Source organism: Pseudophryne corroboree, assembly GCF_028390025.1.
Source record: "Pseudophryne corroboree isolate aPseCor3 chromosome 3 unlocalized genomic scaffold, aPseCor3.hap2 SUPER_3_unloc_5, whole genome shotgun sequence".
In the NCBI taxonomy this organism is placed as follows: Eukaryota; Metazoa; Chordata; class Amphibia; order Anura; family Myobatrachidae; genus Pseudophryne; species Pseudophryne corroboree.
In genome coordinates, this window is record NW_026967541.1 from 3,243,844 (window position 1) to 3,265,676 (window position 21,833).

The window sequence follows — 21,833 nt, forward strand, 5'->3', positions numbered from 1 at the left end:
TCCTCCCAGGATGATTGGTTTAATCTGCTCCCATGGGCCGAGTTTGCCCATAACTTTCGCTACCATACTGCTACAGACACAACACCATTCTTTGCAGTCTATGGGCAACATCCCCGAGTACCTGAATTCCAAGAACTCCCTCACATGGATGTTCCTGCTGCCACTACTACTCTGACCCAGTTTTCCTCCATTTGGAAAAGAATTCACGTTTCCCTCAAAAAAGCCTCCAGTCGATACAAGATCTATGCTGACCGTAAGAGACGTGCGGTTCCCCATTTGAAACCGGGGGACAGGGTTTGGTTATCAACCCGCAACCTTCGTCTCAGGGTTCCATCCATGAAGTTCGCACCACGCTTCATTGGTCCTTACCCTATTGAGAGTGTCATCAACCCAGTGGCTTACAAGTTGAAATTACCACCTTCACTTCGTATTCCTAATGCCTTTCACATTTCTCTCCTCAGACCTCTAGTCCTAAACCGCTTTCAGAATACTCTTCCAGCAGGTCCCAAGGTTCGAACTCAGCGGGGCGTGGAATTTGAGATCAGCAAGATTCTGGACTCTCGTTGCCGGTATGGACGTCTCCAGTACCTGGTCGATTGGTTCGGTTATGGCCCAGAGGAGAGAAGCTGGGTGAATTCATCTGATGTCCATGCTCCTAGGTTGGTCCGTGTCTTCCACAGCACTCATCCCTCCAAACCACGTGGGTGTTCGGTGTCCACCCCTAAAGGAGGGGGTACTGTCAGGAATCGACTTACCAGGCTGGCATCCGTCCGCCGCTGCGGACTCCGTCCTGGCTCCCTGCGGTCACCTGTCACCTATGCCCCTGCCATGGGACATCATCTGGATCCTGGGGGTACTCCTGAGCCAGCAGGCGTGTGCGCGCCGCGTCCCCGCTAGGCCGCGGTGTGGGCGCCGCCATGACAGTCTCCAAACAAGCTAGTATGCTGCGGCCAATCCGGTGCGTGGCCGCACCCACTTTCCTTTCCTTCATCCAATCCCTGCACACCATGGGGTATATGGGAGGCTGCAGTTTCACCTCACAGGCATCCTGGACTTTGTGTCATTCTGACTACCTACATGAAAGGATCGGTTCCTGTCTTCTCCTGAGTTCCTGGTTCTCTGCTAGAACTTATACTCCTGGTCATTCTGCATTTCTTCCGTGGAACTTCAAGGCTCAGCAATACCTGCAACCTGCATAAGGCTTCACACTCATCACCACCTTGTGTGCTTCAGCCTGCAGTTGAAGACTGACTCCAGGTGTGTTCATTCCTCCACCTGTGACACAGCTTGCTGCTGCCAGTGCCTCATCACCTGCACTGTGAGTCGGACTCCTGCTTATGCTAAGGTTTGCCATTTCCATTACTGCCTAAAGTTTCCTGTTTTAAAACCCTGCACTGGTTTCCAAGCCAGAACCATTTCATTAACATTCATTCTGTTGCTTATATATTACTGGATATTATTTCTCAAGTTCATCTGCCATTTACTGCCATAGACTTTTCAGTTATCATACTGAGCAATTGACTTTTCATCCGTTATTATTATTTCTGCTTCAATACTGTTAAAATCATCTGCTTAATAAAATACCTTTGCGCTTATGCGCAGAAACGTTATTCAACCTCCTCGTTTCTTTCCTCCTACCTCCACTGACCCACTAGCGCCCCCTCCGGGGACACAGACCAAACACAATCTGACACCCTGAGAAGAGGCCTTATAAAGCAGGTGCTGTCCACGCCCCACTCAGACCTCACAGACTGTGAGCACAAAAACCAGCACCGGATCCCCTGCCGTGCACAGAGCCTATAACCACTGCACAGCAAAAGACCCGAACCGGAGTATCAGCTGCGCTCAGGTTACTCCGCTAGCACTTGTCTCCCGGTTGCCATGACGACGTGGCAGCACAGGGCAGGAGACCCTAACACCTTTACACTGCTATGTACACAGAGCTTTTGGCGGGGACTGTTGGAGAGAATGGCGCTGTATCGTGCTGTGAGGGCTAAGCCACGCCCCCGTCTCGGCGCGCTTCAGCCCCGCTGTTATTTTAACGGTTCATGCTGGCGGGGGTTCGTATACAGTGTCCGTGCACTGCATACATGTCATGCCAGGCATAAAGGGAGGAGCCAGTTCACACCCATTCAAAGTCTTATAGTGTGCCCATGTCTCCTGCGGATCCCGTCTATACCCCATGGTCCTTACGGAGTCCCCAGCATCCTCTAGGACGTATGAGAAATCCTGGGAAAACCCAGAGAAAAAATTCCAGATCCCTAAAAGAATTCTCATTGCTTTCCCTTTCCCTGAAGAGAATAGGAAGAAGTGGGAAAATCCACCTATAGTAGATGCTTCTGTATCTAGGCTGTCTAAAAAGGTGGTTTTACCTGTCCCTGGTTCAACCGCCATAAAGGAGCCGGCTGACCGCAAGATTAAGACTACGCTCAAATCACTATACACTGCTACAGGCATGGCTTTAAGGCCCACTATTGCTTGTGCATGGATTTCTAAAGCCATAGTAAAGTGGTCAGGCACCTTACTAGAGGACTTAGATACTATGGATAGGAGTGACATTGACTTGTTTTTACGTCACATACAGGATTCTGCATGTTTCATGGTGGAGGCCATGAAGGACATTGGCCTGCTTCTTCCATGGCTGTCTCGGCACGCAGAGGACTCTGGCTACGCCAATGGACTGCGGATGCAGTATCAAAGAAAAGTGTGGAGAACTTGCCATTCACAGGTCAGGCACTATTTGGGGACGCATTGGATTCGTGGATTTCCACGGCGACTGCGGGTAAGACATTTCTTCCCACCGCAGCAGCCCCAGCTAGGAAATCTTATCCTACACCTAAAATGCATTCCTTTTGGACCGCAACATTTGAAAAATCCAAACCCCCTCCCACCTTCTTTACAGGATGTCGGGGAAGATCAAAAAAACCTGCACCAACAGGTTCCCAGGGACAGAATCCAGGTTCTGCTTCCTCCAAATATTCAGCATGATGGTGGACCTCTCAGCCTGAAGATCAGGCAGGTGGGAGCGAGACTAAAAGATTTCAGTCACGTCTGGGTGTCATCATGCTTGCATAGAGGGACAACAGCAGCACTGTGCACGCTGCCCTAATGCCGCCATCTGAACCGGTTTAGCACTCACCACTCAATTAGGGGTGGCGGCATGCTGTGGGGAAGAGTGCACACCGCTGTGGGTGAGCGAAGCAACCCCCTTGAGGAGCTATGTCCTGTCAGCGGGGATCTGGACCATTAACCCTTCAAGAGGTTGGTACCGGTCCCCCCCCTAAGTCTCACGACGCAGGCAGACTGGTGCCAACCCGTCCTTCCTGAAAACAAAAACTAAAATACATTCTGAAAAAAACTCTCTGGCGCTCCAGAGAATGCACCCGGCTCCTTGGGCACGTTTTTCTAAATGTAGTCTGGTAGGAGGGGCATAGAGGGGAGGAGCCAGCACACACTAATGATTTCTTAAAGTGCCAGGCTCCAATAGACCCAATCTATACCCCATAGTACTAAGACCATCCCAGTATCCCCAGCCTAGAATAATAGGGGCTGATGGCTCCCGATGTATGATATACACCAGAGAGTGTGGGGAGGAGACTGGTCAGATCTCTGGGCTGGTAACACACAGTGACATGATGTGAGGGGAGAGCAGGAGTATAATAGGGGCTGTTGCCTCCTGATGTATGAGATACACCAGAGAGTGTGGGGAGGAGACTGGTCAGTTCTCTGGGTTGGTAACACACAGTGACATGTTGTGAGGGGAGAGCAGGAGTATATTAGGGGCTGATGGCTCCTGATGTATGAGATACACCAGAGAGTGTGGGGAAGAGACTGGTCAGATCTCTGGGCTGCTAACAGAAAGTGACATGATGTGAGGGGAGAGCAGGAGTATAATAGGGACTGATGGCTCCTGATGTACGAGATACACCAGAGCATGTGGGGAGGAGACTGGTCAGATCTCTGGGCTGGTAACACACAGTGACATGATGTGAGGGGGAGAGCAGGAGTATAATAGAGGTGATGGCTCCTGACTTCCCCACTGGGAAAATAAATATTCCTCATTGGTTTGTACTGACAAAGGAGGGTGTAGGATAAGAGATTGTTGTAGTGACCGAGCAAGGAGAATATGTGACTCTTTTCTGTAATAAATGTTTATTACTCACCTGTGCTGATATCTGTAGGGATCTCCTCCTCCTTACACTGCTGATCCCCCCTCACATACGTCTCTTCTTCTCCCTCTATATCTTCTGCCTTCATATCAGTCACATACGTCTCTTCTTCTCCCTCTATATCTTCTACCTTTATATCAGTCACATACGTCTCTTCTTCTCCCTCTATATCTTCTGCCTTCATATCAGTCACATACGTCTCTTCTTCTCCCTCTATATCTTCTACCTTTATATCAGTCACATACGTCTCTTCTTCTCCCTCTATATCTTCTGCCTTTATATCAGTCACATACGTCTCCTCTTCTCCCTCTATATCATTTGTTTTAATATCAGAGAGACGTTCTACCTAAAAAAAACAAAAACAAAACACAACACTATAATGACATTTGGAGAAAACAGTATAATATCAGTGTATAAGACACACAGGTTCTCTACAGATCATATAGTGACAGTCACTGTAATATATTGGGTGAGACCCTAAATTCCACCTACCTGATCCTCCTGTGGGGTCCTGTGATACTCCTCTGTACAATCCTGGGAATACAGAGGACGGGGACATCTCTCTGGGGTATCTCTGTTACTGAACCCATCTGTAGGAGACACACAGTGACTGAGTACAGAGTATATAATAAGATTTTACTCACCGGTAAATCTATTTCTCATAGTCCGTAGTGGATGCTGGGACTCCGTTAGGACCATGGGGAATAGCGGCTCCGCAGGAGACTGGGCACAACTAAAGAAAGCTTTAGGACTACCTGTGTGCACTGGCTCCTCCCTCTATGACACTCCTCCAGACCTCAGTTAGGATACTGTGCCCGGAAGAGCTGACACAATAAGGAAAGGATTTTGAATCCCGGGTAAGACTCATACCAGCCACACCAATCACACCGTACAACTCGTGATACTATACCCAGTTAACAGTATGAAATACAACGGAGCCTCTCAACAGATGGCTCTCAACAATAACCCTTTAGTTAAACAATAACTATATACAAGTATTGCAGACAATCCGCACTTGGGATGGGCGCCCAGCATCCACTACGGACTACGAGAAATATCTTATTTTCTCTAACGTCCTAAGTGGATGCTGGGACTCCGTAAGGACCATGGGGATTATACCAAAGCTCCCAAACGGGCAGGAGAGTGCGGATGACTCTGCAGCACCGAATGAGCGAACTCTAGGTCCTCCTCAGCCAGGGTGTCAAACTTGTAGAATCTTGCAAATGTGTTTGACCCCGACCAAGTAGCTGCTCGGCAAAGTTGCAAAGCCGAGACCCCTCGGGCAGCCGCCCAAGAAGAGCCCACCTTCCTTGTGGAATGGGCTTTCACTGATCTAGGATGCGGCAGTCCAGCCGCAGAATGCGCATGCTGAATTGTGCTACAGATCCAGCGAGCAATAGTCTGCTTTGAAGCAGGAGCACCCAGCTTGTTGGGTGCGTACAGGATAAATAGCGAGTCAGTTTTCCTGACTCTAGCCGTCCTGGAAACATACATTTTCAGGGCCCTAACTACATCCAGCAACTTGGAATCCTCCAAGTCCCGAGTAGCCGCAGGCACCACAATAGGTTGGTTCAAATGAAACGCTGAAACCACCTTAGGAAGAAATTGGGGACGAGTCCTCAATTCCGCCCTATCCATATGGAAAATCAGATAAGGGCTTTTACATGACAAAGCCGCCAATTCTGACACACGCCTGGCCGAAGCCAGGGCCAACAGCATGACCACTTTCCACGTGAGATATTTTAGCTCCACGGTTTTAAGTGGCTCAAACCAATGCGACTTAAGGAAATCCAACACCACGTTGAGATCCCAAGGTGCCACTGGAGGCACAAAAGGGGGCTGAATATGCAGCACTCCTTTAACAAAAGTCTGAACTTCAGGCAGTGAAGCCAGTTCTTTCTGGAAGAAAATCGACAGAACCGAAATCTGGACCTTAATGGACCCCAATTTGAGGGCCATAGTCACCCCTGACTGTGGGAAGTGCAGGAATTGACCCAGTTGAAATTCCTCCGTTGGGGCCTTCCTGGCCTCACACCAAGCAACATATTTTCGCCATATGCGGTGATAACGTTTTGCAGTCACATCCTTCCTGGCTTTGATCAGCGTAGGAATGACTTCCTCCGGAATGCTCTTTTCCTTCAGGATCCAGTGTTCAACCGCCATGCCGTCAAACGCAGCCGCGGTAAGTCTTGGAACAGACAGGGCCCCTGCTGCAGCAGGTCTTGTCTGAGCGGTAGAGGCCATGGGTCCTCTGAGATCATTTCTTGAAGTTCTGGGTACCAAGCTCTTCTTGGCCAATCCGAAACAATGAGTATAGTTCTTACTCTTCTCCTTCTTATTATCCTCAGCACCTTTGGTATGAGAGGAAGAGGAGGGAACACATAAACCGACCGGTACACCCACGGTGTCCACCGCTATCGCCTGAGGGTCCCTTGACCTGGCACAATATTTTTCTAGCTTTTTGTTGAGGCGGGACGCCATCATGTCCACCTGTGGCCTTTCCCAACGGTTTGTAATCAGCCGGAAGACTTCTGGATGAAGTCCCCACTCTCCCGGGTGAAGGTCGTGCCTGCTGAGGAAGTCTGCTTCCCAGTTGTCCACTCCCGGAATGAACACTGCTGACAGTGCTAACACGTGATTTTCCGCCCATCGGAGAATCCTTGTGGCTTCTGCCATTGCCATCCTGCTTCTCGTGCAGCCCTGCCGGTTTACATGGGCGACCGCCGTGATGTTGTCTGACTGAATCAGTACCGGCTGACTTTGAAGCAGGGGTCTTGCCTGACTTAGGGCATTGTAAATGGCTCTTAGTTCCAGAATATTTATGTGTAGGGACATCTCCTGGCTTGACCATAGTCCTTGGAAATGTCTTCCCTGTATGACTGCTCCCCAGCCTCGAAGGCTGGCGTCCGTGGTTACCAGGACCCAGTCCTGTATGCCGAATCTGCGGCCCTCCAGAAGATGAGTACTCTGCAGCCACCACAGTAGAGACACCCTGGTCCTTGCAGACAGGGTTATCATCCGATGCATCTGAAGATGCGATCCGGACCACTTGTCCAACAGGTCCCACTGAAAGATCCGTGCATGGAACCTTCCGAACGAAATTGCTTCGTAAGAAGCTACCATCTTTCCCAGGACTCGCGTGCAGTGGTGCACCGACACCTGTTTTGGTTTGAGGAGGTCTCTGACTAGCGATGACAACTCCTTGGCCTTCTCCTCCGGGAGAAACACCCTTTTCTGTTCTGTGTCCAGAACCATCCCCAGGAACAATAGACGCATTTCAAGAACCAGCTGCGACTTTGGAATATTCAGGATCCAGCCGTGCTGTTGTAGCACTTCCCGAGCTAGTGCTACTCCGATCAGCAACTGTTAGGGTCTCCTGCCCTGTGCTGCCACGTCGTCAAGGCAACCGGGAGACAAGTGTTAGCAGAGTAACCTGAGCGCAGCTGATACTCCGGTTCGGGTCTTTTGCTGTGCAGTGGTTACAGGCTCTGTGCACGGCAGGGGATCAGATGCTGGTTTTTGTGCTCACAGTCTGTGAGGTCTGAGTGGGGTGTGGACAGCACCTGTTATATAAGGCCTCTTCTCAGGTTAAGCAGATGCTGCTGAATCTTTGTTGGTTAGTCAGTTCCTGAAAGTTAGCCAGTACTGTGTAGCTTTGTATTTGTTGTTGCTTACTGCAAATAGGCCAGGGGATTTGGTACTACACTCTGCCAATCCAGACCTAGCAGTAAGACTGGAGTCAGTCGTTTAACTTGCTGGGGTTCTTTTGCTACTCTGTGAACTTAGCAAGTTTGCGGCTGTGTTCTCAGATTTGCCTGCCTAAATCCTGTCTCACTGTGCAAGGTGTTCAGGTGTCAGTTTAGTGGCAGTAAGCTGAACCTGTGCACTGCAAGTGAGGATTAGGATTGGGAAGACTCTCCTTGTGTCTATCATTCCATCTCTGACCAAGGAGTTTACTGCCACACCCGTTGGTAACCCTTTAGGGTTTTGCTGTTGCCCTTAGCAACAGCATTTCGGGTTCTCTAAGTATTAAAACACAACATCTTGCTTTTTCCATCTGAGCATTACTAATACTAGGGAGACACCCAGTTTCTTAGCCTCTGGGCTTCTCTGTTCACTTTGTGTTTATTTTGTTACCCTATCACCTTCTGTGTACGTAATATCATATTCCCCAGTCTGTCTGTGAGTTCATTTGTTTTGCATCCCTATCCGTTCAGACACCAGTACATTCCTGCAGGCACTGGTGTGCATAACAGTTCAAACACCAGTACATTACTGCAGGCACTGGTGTGCATAACAGTTCAGACACCAGTACATTCCTGCAGGCACTGGTGTGCATAACATATTCAGCAGCCTAATACTCCTGTTGAAATTTTGTGGGAATATGGAGCATACCCCTCAAAATACGTTGCAACAGGTGGTCGATCAGGTGCAGGTCCTGACTCGACAATTTAATGATTTGTCCATTAAAATGCACACCTCCCAGGCCGCTGGCGGAGCTCCCGCAGCAGCAGCACCTTTAGGGGTTAAGGAGCCGAAAGTAAATCTCCCGGATCGTTTTTCTGGGGATCGCTCGCAGTTCTTTTGTTTCAAGGAGAGCTGCAAGCTATACTTCCGGCTTAGGCCTCAGTCTTCTGGGTCGGAGATTCAGCGGGTGGGCATAGTGATTTCCTTGCTACAAGGAGACCCACACGTCTGGGCATATGGGTTGCAGCCTGACTGTCCGTCGCTTAAAAGTGTTGATGCTTTTTTTACGGCCCTGGGCATGTTGTATGATGACCCTGACAAGACGTCCTCAGCCGAGGCTAAGATTTCGATCCTTAAGCAAGGGCGAAGGCCAGTTGAGGTTTACTGTACGGAGTTTTGGAGGTTGGCCCATGATACCCAGTGGAATGACCCAGCCCTGAGACACCAGTACCGAAGAGGTCTTTCTAACCAGATAAAAGACCAACTGGTACAATATCCCTTGCCTGATAGCTTGGATCAGCTCATGCAGTTATCCATCCGGGTGGATAGACGGCTGAGAGAGCGTAGGCTTGAAAGGGAGACAGAGGTTTCCTTCTTTCCCAAGGGAACCTCAGACTCTGAGGCATTTTCCGAGGAGCCTATGCAGATTGGGGCTACCCGCCTCTCCTCGCGTGAGAAGACGCGGAGGAGACAGCAGGGGTTGTGTTTGTATTGTGGGAATAAAGGTCATGTGGTAGTATCATGCCCAGAAAAGCCGGAAAACTTCAGGGCCTGAGGGTGATGGGAAATATCCTGTCAGGCCAGAAGTCAGAATTTCCCAAGAAGACTTTTATCATTCCGGTGACCTTGAAGATCCTCGGTCAAACTGACAAGACTGAGGCCTTTGTGGACAGTGGGGCCGACGGGGTTTTTATGGATCGCCAATTCGCCCTGAAACACTCTGTTCCCTTAGTACCCTTGGCATCGGAAATTGAGATGTGGGTTAAACGGGGAACCATTATCCCAAGGTAAAATTACCTCTTGCACTAGCCAGATTTCTTTGTTTATTGGAGCCACACACTCTGAAAAATTGTCCTTTTATGTGACTGTCTGTACTTTTGCCCCATTGGTGTTGGGGTTACCCTGGTTAAGGGCCCACAATCCTCAATTTGACTGAGTCTCTGGGGAGATTCTTAGTTGGGGTACTGATTGTTTCAGGAGTTGCTTGAGCCTTCCAGTCAGGCTCTCGCAGCTAAGTTTGCCAGGATTGCCAGGGTGTTATGCAGATTTTGCGGACGTGTTCTCCAAAAAAGTTGCAGAGGTACTACCTCCCCATCGCCCCTATGACTGTGCCATTGATTTGTTGCCAAATGCTAAGCTTCCCAAGAGCAGGTTGTACTCCCTGTCACGTCCTGAGACTCAGGCTATGGCAGAGTACATTCAGGGGAACTTGGCTAAGGGATTTATCAGACCTTCACAGTCTCCAGTTGGGTCGGGGTTCTTCTTCGTGGGTAAAAAGGACGGTTCGTTGCGACCCTGCATCGACTTCAGGGAATTGAACCGTATCACGATTAAAAACTCATACCCACTGCCTCTCATTTCGGTCTTGTTTGACCAGCTTCGTACTGCCACCATTTTTTCTAAGATTGACCTACGCGGTGCGTACAATCTAATCCGAATAAGAGAGGGGGAAGAATGGAAGACTGCCTTTAATACCCACTCAGGGCATTATGAATATTTGGTGATGCCTTTTGGGCTCTGTAATGCCCCGGCAGTCTTCCAGGATTTCATGAATGATGTACTCAGGGAATATTTGGATAGATTCTTAGTTGTATACTTAGATAACATCCTAATCTTCTCCCATTCCCTGGAGGAACATCGGAAGCATGTACGCTTAGTCCTCCAGAAACTCAGAGACCACCGGCTTGGGGTGAAGCTGGAGAAGTGCGAATTTGAGGTTCAGCAAATCGCATTTCTAGGATATATTCTCTTCCCAGAAGGTTTCCAAATGGAGGGTTCCAAGGTACAGGCAGTCCTGGATTGGGTGCAGCCCACTAGTTTGAAGGCGCTTCAGCGTTTCCTGGGCTTTGCAAATTTTTATAGACGATTTATCGCTGGATTTTCGTCTATAGTGGCGCCCTTGGTGGCAATTACTAAGAAAGGGGCGGATGTTGCTCACTGGTCTTGTGAGGCTAAAGCGGCTTTTGCCCGTCTCAAAAGGGCATTTGTGTCGGCCAAGGTGCTGCGACACCCAGATCCAGAGCGTCCTTTTGTGGTGGAGGTGGATGCCTCTGAGATGGGTATTGGGGCAGTGCTCTCTCAGATGGGAGTGTCTGATAATCGCCTTCATCCCTGTGCTTACTTTTCCCGTAAATTTTCGCCTGCCGAGATGAATTATGACGTGGGTAACCGGGAATTGTTGGCTATTAAGAAAGCACTCGAGGAGTGGAGACACTGGCTTGAGGGGGCTAAGTTTGTGGTCTCAATTCTCACCGACCATAAGAATCTGGCATATTTAGAGTCAGTGAAGCGTCTCAATGCCAGGCAGGCACGATGGGCTTTGTTTTTTGCTCGCTTTAATTTTTTGATAACATATCGCCCTGGGTCAAAAAACATCAAGGCTGATGCGCTCTCGCGGAGTTTTGCTCCAATCCAGGAGACCACCGAGGAGCCGTTGCCCATTGTGTCCCCATCATGTATTAAAGTGGGCATTACCAAGGACCTCTTATCATTAGTCCTTAGAGCACAGGAGCAGGCTCCTCCAGACCTTCCGGTAGGTCTTTTGTTTGTGCCTCCTAGGTTAAGACAGCGAGTGTTCCTGGAATTCCATGCCAAGAAGTCGGCAGGTCACCCGAGTATTGCCAGAACTCGGGAGTTGCTATCTAGGGCGGTGTGGTGGCCCTCGGTGGCTAAGGATGTGGATCAGTGGGTTCGGGCATGTGACATCTGTGCCCGAAATAAGACTCCTAGAGGGGTTCCTGTTGGCCCATTACATCCACTCTCTATCCCATCTAAGCCATGGACCCACATTTCAATGGATTTTGTGGTGGACTTGCCCAAATCCTCGGGGATGACAGCCATCTGGGTTGTCGTTGACAGGTTTTCGAAGATGGCGCACTTCGTTCCACTGGTTGGGCTGCCATCGGCCAGACGCCTGTCTGAATTATTTATGCTGCATGTTGTGCGTCTCCACGGGTTGCCACTTGATGTGGTCTCTGACCGCGGATCCCAGTTTATGGCCAAATTCTGGAGGGCATTTTGTTCCGATCTCCAGATTTCTGTCAGCTTGTCGTCAGGCTACCATGCGCAGTCTAATGGGCAGACTGAAAGGGTGAACCAGTCCTTGGAGCAGTTCCTCAGGTGTTATGTCTCCAAGTGTCAGACTGACTGGGTTGCTCATCTGTCCATGGCGGAGTTTACCTATAACAACGCGGCTCACTCTGCTACAGGGATCTCTCCCTTCTTTTGTGTGTATGGGCATCATCCTAAGGCCAATTCTTTTGACCCCCTGGACTCCACGCCTGGTGGTTCCTCTGTGGTTTCGGTCCTTAGAGGTATTTGGAGGAAAGTGAAGAAAGCCCTTGTGTCTGTGTCATTAGTGACCAAAAGGGTTTTTGATAAGCGGAAAAGACCCTGCAGCTTCTAATTAGGAGACTTCGTATGGTCTACCAAGAATTTGAAGTTGAGACAGCCATCTCATAAGTTAGGCCCCCGGTTCATCGGCCCTTATAAGATCACCAGGGTTATCAATCTGGTGGCATTTCAGTTAGATCTGCCCCGTTCTTTGGGTATCAATAAAACATTTCATTGTTCCCTTTTAAAACGGGCGATTAATAATCCTTCTTCCAGTGGAAGACATTCCCCTCTTCTGATACGTGGCCAGAGGGAGTTTGTTGTTGAAAGGATTCTTGACTCCAAGATGGTTCGGGGTCGGCTGTCATTTTTGGTGCACTGGAAGGGGTATGGCCCGGAGGAGCGGTCGTGGGTGCGCAGTTGTGATCTTCATACCCCCAGACTGATACGCTCTTTCTTCTCGCAGTTCCCCGATAAACCCGGTGGTAGGGGTTCTTTGACCCCTCGTCAGAGGGGGGGTACTGTTAGGGTCTCCTGCCCTGTGCTGCCACGTCGTCAAGGCAACCGGGAGACAAGTGTTAGCAGAGTAACCTGAGCGCAGCTGATACTCCGGTTCGGGTCTTTTGCTGTGCAGTGGTTACAGGCTCTGTGCACGGCAGGGGATCCGGTGCTGGTTTTTGTGCTCACAGTCTGTGAGGTCTGAGTGGGGCGTGGACAGCACCTGCTATATAAGGCCTCTTCTCAGGTTAAGCAGATGCTGCTGAATCTTTGTTGGTTAGTCAGTTCCTGAAAGTTAGCCAGTACTGTGTAGCTTTGTATTTGTTGTTGCTTACTGCAAATAGGCCAGGGGATTTGGTACTACACTCTGCCAATCCAGACCTAGCAGTAAGACTGGAGTCAGTCGTTTAACTTGCTGGGGTTCTTTTGCTACTCTGTGAACTTAGCAAGTTTGCGGCTGTATTCTCAGATTTGCCTGCCTAAATCCTGTCTCACTGTGCAAGGTGTTCAGGTGTCAGTTTAGTGGCAGTAAGCTGAACTTGTGCACTGCAAGTGAGGATTAGGATTGGGAAGACTCTCCTTGTGTCTATCATTCCATCTCTGACCAAGGAGTTTACTGCCACACCCGTTGGTAAACCTTTAGGGTTTTGCTGTTGCCCTTAGCAACAGCATTTCGGGTTCTCTACGTATTAAAACACAACATCTTGCTTTTTCCATCTGAGCATTACTAATACTAGGGAGACACCCAGTTTCTTAGCCTCTGGGCTTCTCTGTTCACTTTGTGTTTATTTTGTTACCCTATCACCTTCTGTGTACGTAATGTCATGTTCCCCAGTCTGTCTGTGAGTTCATTTGTTTTGCATCCCTATCCGTTCAGACACCAGTACATTCCTGCAGGCACTGGTGTGCATAACAGTTCAGACACCAGTACATTCCTGCAGGCACTGGTGTGCATAACAGCAACTGTTCCCTGGACCTCGCCTTTATAAGGAGATCGTCCAAGTACGGGATAATTATAACTCCGTTTTTTTTTTAAGGAGTATCATCATTTCGGCCATTACCTTGGTAAATACCCTCGGTGCCGTGGACAGACCAAACGGCAACGTCTGGAATTGGTAATGACAGTCCAGTACCACAAATCTGAGGTACTCCTGGTGAGGAGGGTAAATGGGGACATGCAGTTAAGCATCCTTGATGTCCAGTGATACCATGTAATCCCCTTCCTCCAGGCTTGAAATAACCGCCTTGAGCGATTCCATCTTGAACTTGCATCTTTTTATATACGTGTTCAAGGATTTCAAATTTAAAATAGGTCTGACCGAACCGTCCGGTTTCGGTACCACAAACATTGTGGAATAGTAATCCCTTCCTTGTTGAAGGAGGGGTACCTTGACTATCACCTGCTACGAATACAGCTTGTGAATTGCCTCTAGCACTGCCTCCCTGTCCAAGGGAGTCGTTGGCAAGGCAGATTTTAGGAAACGGCGAGGGGGAGACTCCTCGAATTCCAGCTTGTATCCCTGAGACACCACTTGTAGAATCCAGGGATCCACCCATGAGCAAGCCCACTGATCGCTGAAGTACTTGAGACAGGACCCCACCGCACCTGGCTCCGCCAGTGGAGCCCCAGCGTTATGCTGTGGACTTAGAGGAAGCGGGGGAGGACTTTTGTTCCTTGGAACTGGCTGTATTTTGCAGCTTTTTCCCTCTACCTCTGCCTCTGGGCAGAAAGGACGCGCCTTTAACCCGCTTGCCTTTCTGGGGCCGAAAGGACTGTACCTGATAATACGGTGCTTTCTTTTGCTGTGAGGGAACATGGGGTAAAAATGCTGATTTCCCAGCTGTCGCTGTTGAAACTAGGTCCGAGAGACCATCCCCAAACAACTCCTCACCCTTGTAAGGCAAAACTTCCATGTGCCTTTTAGAACCTGCATCCCCTGTCCACTGCCGAGTCCATAAGCCTCTCCTAGCAGAATTGGACAATGCACTTATTTTAGATGCCAGCCGGCAGATCTCCCTCTGTGCATCTCTCATGTATAAGACTGAGTCTTTTATATGCTCTATGGTTAGCAGAATAGTGTCCCTGTCTAGGGTGTCAATATTTTCTGACAGGGAATCTGACCACGCAGCTGCAGCACTGCACATCCATGCCGAAGCAATAGCTGGTCTCAGTATAATGCCTGAGTGTGTATAAACAGACTGCAGTATAGCCTCCTGCTTTCTATCAGCAGGTTCCTTGAGGGCGGCCGTGTGCGGAGACGGCAGTGCCACCTTCTTTGATAGACGTGTGAGCGCTTTATCCACCCTAGGGGATGTCTCCCAACATAACCTGTCCTCTGGCGGGAAAGGGTACGCCATTAGTAACTTTTTAGAAATTACCAGTTTCTTATCGGGGGAAGCCCACGCTTCTTCACATACTTCATTTAATTCATCAGATGGGGGAAAAACCACTGGTAGTTTTTTCTCCCCAAACATTATACCCTTTTTTGTGGTACCTGGGGTAACATCAGCAATGTGCAAGACATTTTTCATTGCCGCAATCATATAACGGGTGGCTCTATTGGAATGTACAGTAGTCTCCTTGTCGTCGACACTGGAGTCGGTATACGTGTCGACATCTGTGTCTGCCATCTGATGTAGCGGGCGTTTTAGAGCCCCTGATGGCTTTTGAGACGCCTGGGCAGGCACGAGCTGAGAAGCCGGCTGTCCCACATCTGTTATGTCGTCAAACCTTTTATGTAAAGAGTCGACACTATCACGTAATTCCTTCCACATGACCATCCATTCAGGTGTCGGCCCCGCAGGGGGTGACATCACATTTATCGGCACCTGCTCCGCCTCCACATAAGCCTCCTCATCAAACATGTCGACACAGCCGTACCGACACACCGCACACACACAGGGAATGCTCTGACTGAGGACAGGACCGCACAAAAGCCCTTTGGGGAGACAGAGAGAGAGTATGCCAGCACACACCAAAAGCGCTATATAACACAGGGATTAACACTATAACTGAGTGATTTTTCCCAATAGCTGCATATATATATATATATATATATATATATATATATATTGCGCCTAAATTTAGTGCCCCCCCCTCTCTTTTTTACCCTATGTAGTCTTGAAACTGCAGGGGAGAGCCTGGGAGCGATCCTTCCAGCGGAGCTGTGAGGGAAAATGGCGCCAGTGTGCTGAGGGAGATAGCCCCGCCCCTTTTTCGGCTGACTTCTCCCGCTTTTCTATATGTATATCTGGCAGGGGTATTTTACACATATATAGTCTCTATGACTATATTATGTGTTATTTACCAGCAAGGTACTCTATATTGCAGCCCAGGGCGCCCCCCCCCCCCCCCCAGCACCCATCAGTGACCGGAGTGTGAGGTGTGCATGGGGAGCAATGGCGCACAGCTGCAGTGCTGTGCGCTACCTTGATGAAGACCGAAGTCTTCTGCCGCCGATTTCCAGGAACGTCTTCTCGCTTCTGGCTCTGCAAGCGGGACGGCGGCGCGGCTCCTGGACCGGACGACCGAGGCTGGGCCTGTGTTCGATCCCTCTGGAGCTAATGGTGTCCAGTAGCCTAGAAGCCCAAGCTAGCTGCAAGCAGGTAGGTTCGCTTCTTCTCCCCTTAGTCCCTCGTAGCAGTGAGTCTGTTGCCAGAAGATCTCACTGAAAATAAAAAACCTAAAATATACTTTCTTTTCTAGGAGCTCAGGAGAGCCCCTAGTGTGCATCCAGCTCAGCCGGGCACAAAATTCTAACTGAGGTCTGGAGGAGGGTCATAGAGGGAGGAGCCAGTGCACACCAGGTAGTCCTAAAGCTTTCTTTAGTTGTGCCCAGTCTCCTGTGGAGCCGCTATTCCCCATGGTCCTTACGGAGTCCCAGCATCCACTTAGGACGTTAGAGAAATGTGATTATCAGATGATGTGTGTATATAGGGGCCCCCATACCTGCTCTCCCCTGTACAATACATGACAGTCTCCTCTTACCCAGTGATGTGAGGGGCCGGTGATTCTCCATCATCACGTCCTTGTATAGACCCCTGTGTTCCTCTATATACTCCCCTTCCTGCATGGAGACATAGACAGTGACTTCCTGACGCCTTATAGGAACCTGACACACACAGTGATACAGTCATCACCCAGACACATCCCCTGGTACTAAAATATAGAAGCGCTTGTAGTATATTAAATAAATGCTCATACCTAGAAAAAAAAAAACTGTTAATATTGTGTTTACAGCTCTTTTTGGATAATTTATGGAAGTGTTATGAGTTTGTTTTATTGTTAGCTGAGGGTTCCGTGTTTTTGATCCCGGTATTGTAGTCCAGTGATTGACTGACCCTGGCTTTCCCTACCTTTTGTGAGTCGCTGATCGCGGCTCACTAATGGCGTTCCGGCTCTGGTTCCCTCCAGCACTGAGTTGCGGTGTCTGTTGGTCTTCAGATCGGCGCTCGAAAAAGACGTCAGATCCTGCTTCAACTTCCGCTACTCCTACTTCCGTCTCTCATCAACGCGTTTCGGGTCTTCCACCCTTCGTCATGGATTGAGATTAGACTACGGTGCTTGCTATTTATAGCTAAAAAACTTTATTGTTCTACTATTAAAAACAGGAAGTGGTCATACCGGAAATCACTATTTCAGCGGCAACCACATGCACCTTATTATCCTTATTTGTTATTTGGTTTGGTTATCTTTTATATTAAAATAATATAGGTATGGCATTTCAATAAAAAATAATAATAATAAAAATGACTTATATAAAGGTATCATATATTAGAATTTGATGTTAAGCTGAAAGATTAGTATATTGATGTTTGAAGATTAAATTCTAGTTCTATATTTTGTATTATGTCACTAAAAATGAATTAATATCTATTTCTACATTTAAACCCTGCGGTTGCATAGTTTGCATTAAAAAAATCCATTTTGTTTCATTCCTTCTCAAATCCAATGTTATATCGCCTCCTCTCCAGTTCCTCCAAATTTTTTGTATGCCCATAAATTTTAGCATTGAGGAGTTCTGTTGGTGATGATCTTTATAGTGCTTTGAAACACTATGGGTTTCCAAACCTCTTTGTATGTTATATATATGTTCAGAAATTCTAACTTTCAATTTCCTTTTGGTTTGGCCAATATATTGGTATCCACAGGGACACTCCAACATGTAAATGACTCCTTCAGTATCACATGTAATTTTTTCTTTTATCATGAATTTTTTGTTCGTTGTATTTGATCTAAACTCCGTGATGTTACTGTATAATGTCCCATTCCCAGCAGTCACCTCTCCAGTGATCACCCAGACACGTCCCCCGGTGTTACTGTATAATGTCCCATTCCCAGCAGTCACCTCTCCAGTCATCACCCAGACACATCCCCCGGTGTTACTGTATAATGCCCCATTCCCAGCAGTCACCTCTCCAGTCATCACCCAGACACATCCCCCGGGGTTACTGTATAATGTCCCATTCCCAGCAGTCACCTCTCCAGTCACCACCCAGACACATCCCCCGGTGTTACTGTATAATGTCCCATTCCCAGCAGTCACCTCTCCAGTCATCACCCAGCCATGTCCCCTGGTGTTACTGTATAATGTCCCATTCCCAGCAGTCACCTCTCCAGTCATCACCCAGACATGTCCCCTGGTGTTACTGTATAATGCCCTATTCCCAGCAGTCACCTCTCCAGTCATCACCCAGACACATCTCCCGGTGTTACTGTATAATGTCCCATTCCCAGCAGTCACCTCTCCAGTCATCACCCAGACACATCCCCCGGTGTTACTGTATAATGCCCCATTCCCAGCAGTCACCTCTCCAGTCATCACCCAGACACATCCCCTGGTGTTACTGTATAATGTCCCATTCCCAGCAGTCACCTCTCCAGTCGTCACCAGACACATCCACTGGTGTTACTGTATAATGCCCCATTCCCAGCAGTCACCTCTCTAGTCATCACCCAGACACTTCCCCTGGTGTTACTGTATAATGTCCCATTCCCAGCAGTCACCTCTCCAGTCATCACCCAGACACCTCCCCTGGTGTTACTGTATAATGCCCCATTCCCAGCAGTCACCTCTCCAGTCATCACCCAGACACCTCCCCTGGTGTTACTGTATAATGCCCCATTCCCAGCAGTCACCTCTCTAGTCATCACCCAGACACTTCCCCTGGTGTTACTGTATAATGCCCCATTCCCAGCAGTCACCTCTCCAGTCATCACCCAGACACGTCCCCTGATGTTACTGTATAATGTCCCATTCCCAGCAGTCACCTCTCCAGTCATCACCCAGACACATCCCCTGGTGTTACTGTATAATGCCCCATTCCCAGCAGTCACCTCTCCAGTCATCATTCAGACACATCCCCTAGTGTTACTGTATAATGCCCCATTCCCAGCAGTCACCTCTCCAGTCATCACCCAGACACATTCCCCGGTGTTACTGTATAATGTCCCATTCCCAGCAGTCACCTCTCCAGTCATCACCCAGACACGTCCCCTGGTGCACCTGTATAATGTCCCATTCCCAGCAGTCACCTCTCCAGTCATCACCCAGACACGTCCCCTGGTGTTACTGTATAATGCCCCATTCCCAGCAGTCACCTCTCCAGTCATCACCCAGACACGTCCCCTGGTGTTACTGTATAATGTCCCATTCCCAGCAGTCACCTCTCCAGTCATCACCCAGACACATCCCCAGGTGTTACTGTATAATGTCCCATTCCCAGCAGTCACCTCTCCAGTCATCACCCAGACACATCCCCTGGTGTTACTGTATAATGCCCCATACCCAGCAGTCACCTCTCCAGTCATCACCCAGACACATCCCCCGGTGTTACTGTATAATGTCCCATTCCTAGCAGTCACCTCTCCAGTCATCACCCAGACACGTCCCCTGGTGTTACTGTATAATGCCCCATTCCCAGCAGTCACCTCTCCAGTCATCACCCAGACACATCCCTCGGTGTTACTGTATAATGTCCCATTCCCGGCAGTCACCTCTCCAGTCATCACCCAGACATGTCCCCTGGTGTTACTGTATAATGTCCCATTCCTAGCAGTCACCTCTCCAGTCATCACCCAGACACATCCCCTGGTGTTACTGTATAATGCCCCATACCCAGCAGTCACCTCTCCAGTCATCACCCAGACACATCCCCCGGTGTTACTGTATAATGTCCCATTCCCAGCAGTCACCTCTCCAGTCATCACCCAGACATGTCCCCTGGTGTTACTGTATAATGTCCCATTCCCAGCAGTCACCTCTCCAGGCATCACCCAGACACATCCCCTTGTGTTACTGTATAATGTCCCATTCCCAGCAGTCACCTCTCCAGTCAGCAACTGAATGATCTTGTTGGTGAGTTCCAGGATCTTCTGGTCACTGTGCCCCTCATGTATCAGTGAGTGAGGTGGAGGCACCGTGATGGGGCTCTTAGTTCTGCTCAGTCCACGTGACACACGGCTATGGCTGCTGTGTGTCTCACACTCACCAGATGTCTTCTTTACTACTGTGCAACTCTGCAAAATGGGGGATACATCAATATCACTGTAAATACCGACAGATCCCCTCACCTCCCCAGTCATGTCCCTGTATTATTACTATAGATATAAGTGACGTCACTGTGACACTCCCAGATCCCCTCACCTCCCCAGTCATGTCCCTGTATTATTACTATAGATATAAGTGATGTCACTGTGACGCTCCCAGATCCCCTCAAGTCCCCAGTTATGTCCCTGTATTATTACTGCAGATAGGGCTAACAGACCAGGGTGACATAGAAGCGGAAGACTGAGTGCGGATAAGAGGGTTAGGAGGACAATTGGCTGGGGTTTGTGAAGAAGTGGGCCTTGAGAGCCCATTTGAAGTTTTGTAGAGAGGTGGAGAGTGAGATGGGGAGAGCACGTGCAAAATAGGTAGGACTGGGAGGAGGTAATCAGTTGACAGGATAAGGCCCCCGATTCTGAGACACACCTAGCAGAAGCCAGGGCCAGTAACATCACCGTCTTCCACGTGAGGTACTTGTCTTCTACCATCACCAGAGGTTCAAACCAGGAGGACTGTAGAAAACGTAACATAACATCTAGATCCCAAGGTGCCATAGGGGGCACAAAGGGAGGTTGTATATGAAGCAGCCCTTGCAAGAAGGTCTGAATTTCTGGCAAGAGAGACAAATTTTTCTTGAAGGAGATGGAAAGAACTGAAATCTGGACTTTAATGGATCCCAGACATAAGCCCTTATCCACTCCAGCCTGCAGGAAACACAGGAACCTTCCTAAGTGGAATTCCGAAGAGGGATATGTGCGTTCTTCGCACCAAGAGACATATCTCCGCAAGATATGATGATAGTGTTTTGACATCACAGGTTTTCTGGCTTGTACCATAGTGGCAATTACCTTTTTGGAAAGCCCTTTGTGAGCTAGGATGTTCCGCTCAACTTCCATGCCATCAAACTAAGCTGCCGTAAGTCCGGGTAGACGAACGGTCCTTGTTGAAGAAGATCCCTTCTTAGTGGTAGAGGCCAAGGGTCCTGTACAGACATGTCCAGAAGAGCAGTGTTCCATGCTCTTCAGGGCCAATCCAGGGCAATCAAGATTGCTACCACTCTTTGTTGTCTGATCCGCTTGAGGAAACAGGTAGACCAGCTGGTAAGGCCAAAGCGAAGTCAGCGCATACACTGCATTCGCCTGAGGGTCCCTGGTCCGTGAGCAATAGCAGCGAAGCTTCTTGTTGAGATGAGAGGCCATCAAGTCGATCTGTGGGCAACCCCACCTGTGGATGTTCAGTTGGAACACCTGAGGGTGTAGTCCCCACTCCCTCAGGTGGAGGTCGTGGCGGCTTAGGAGGTCCGCCTCCCAGTTCTCCACTCCCGGAATTAAGATTGCGGACAGCGCTCTTGCATGTTTTTCTGCCCAGAGGAGTATTCTTTACACTTCTCGCATGCAGGCCCTGCTTTTTGTCCCTCCTTGTCGATTGATGTACGCCACTGCCAAAGCGTTGTCCGACTGCACCTGGATTGCCTGTTGCCTTAGTAGAGGAGACGCCTGAAGCAGAGACGTTCTGGATAGCCCGAAGTTCCAGAATGTTGATTGGAAGCAGGGCCTCCTGGGCAGACCACCTGCCCTGGAACTGTGCCCCTTGGGTGACA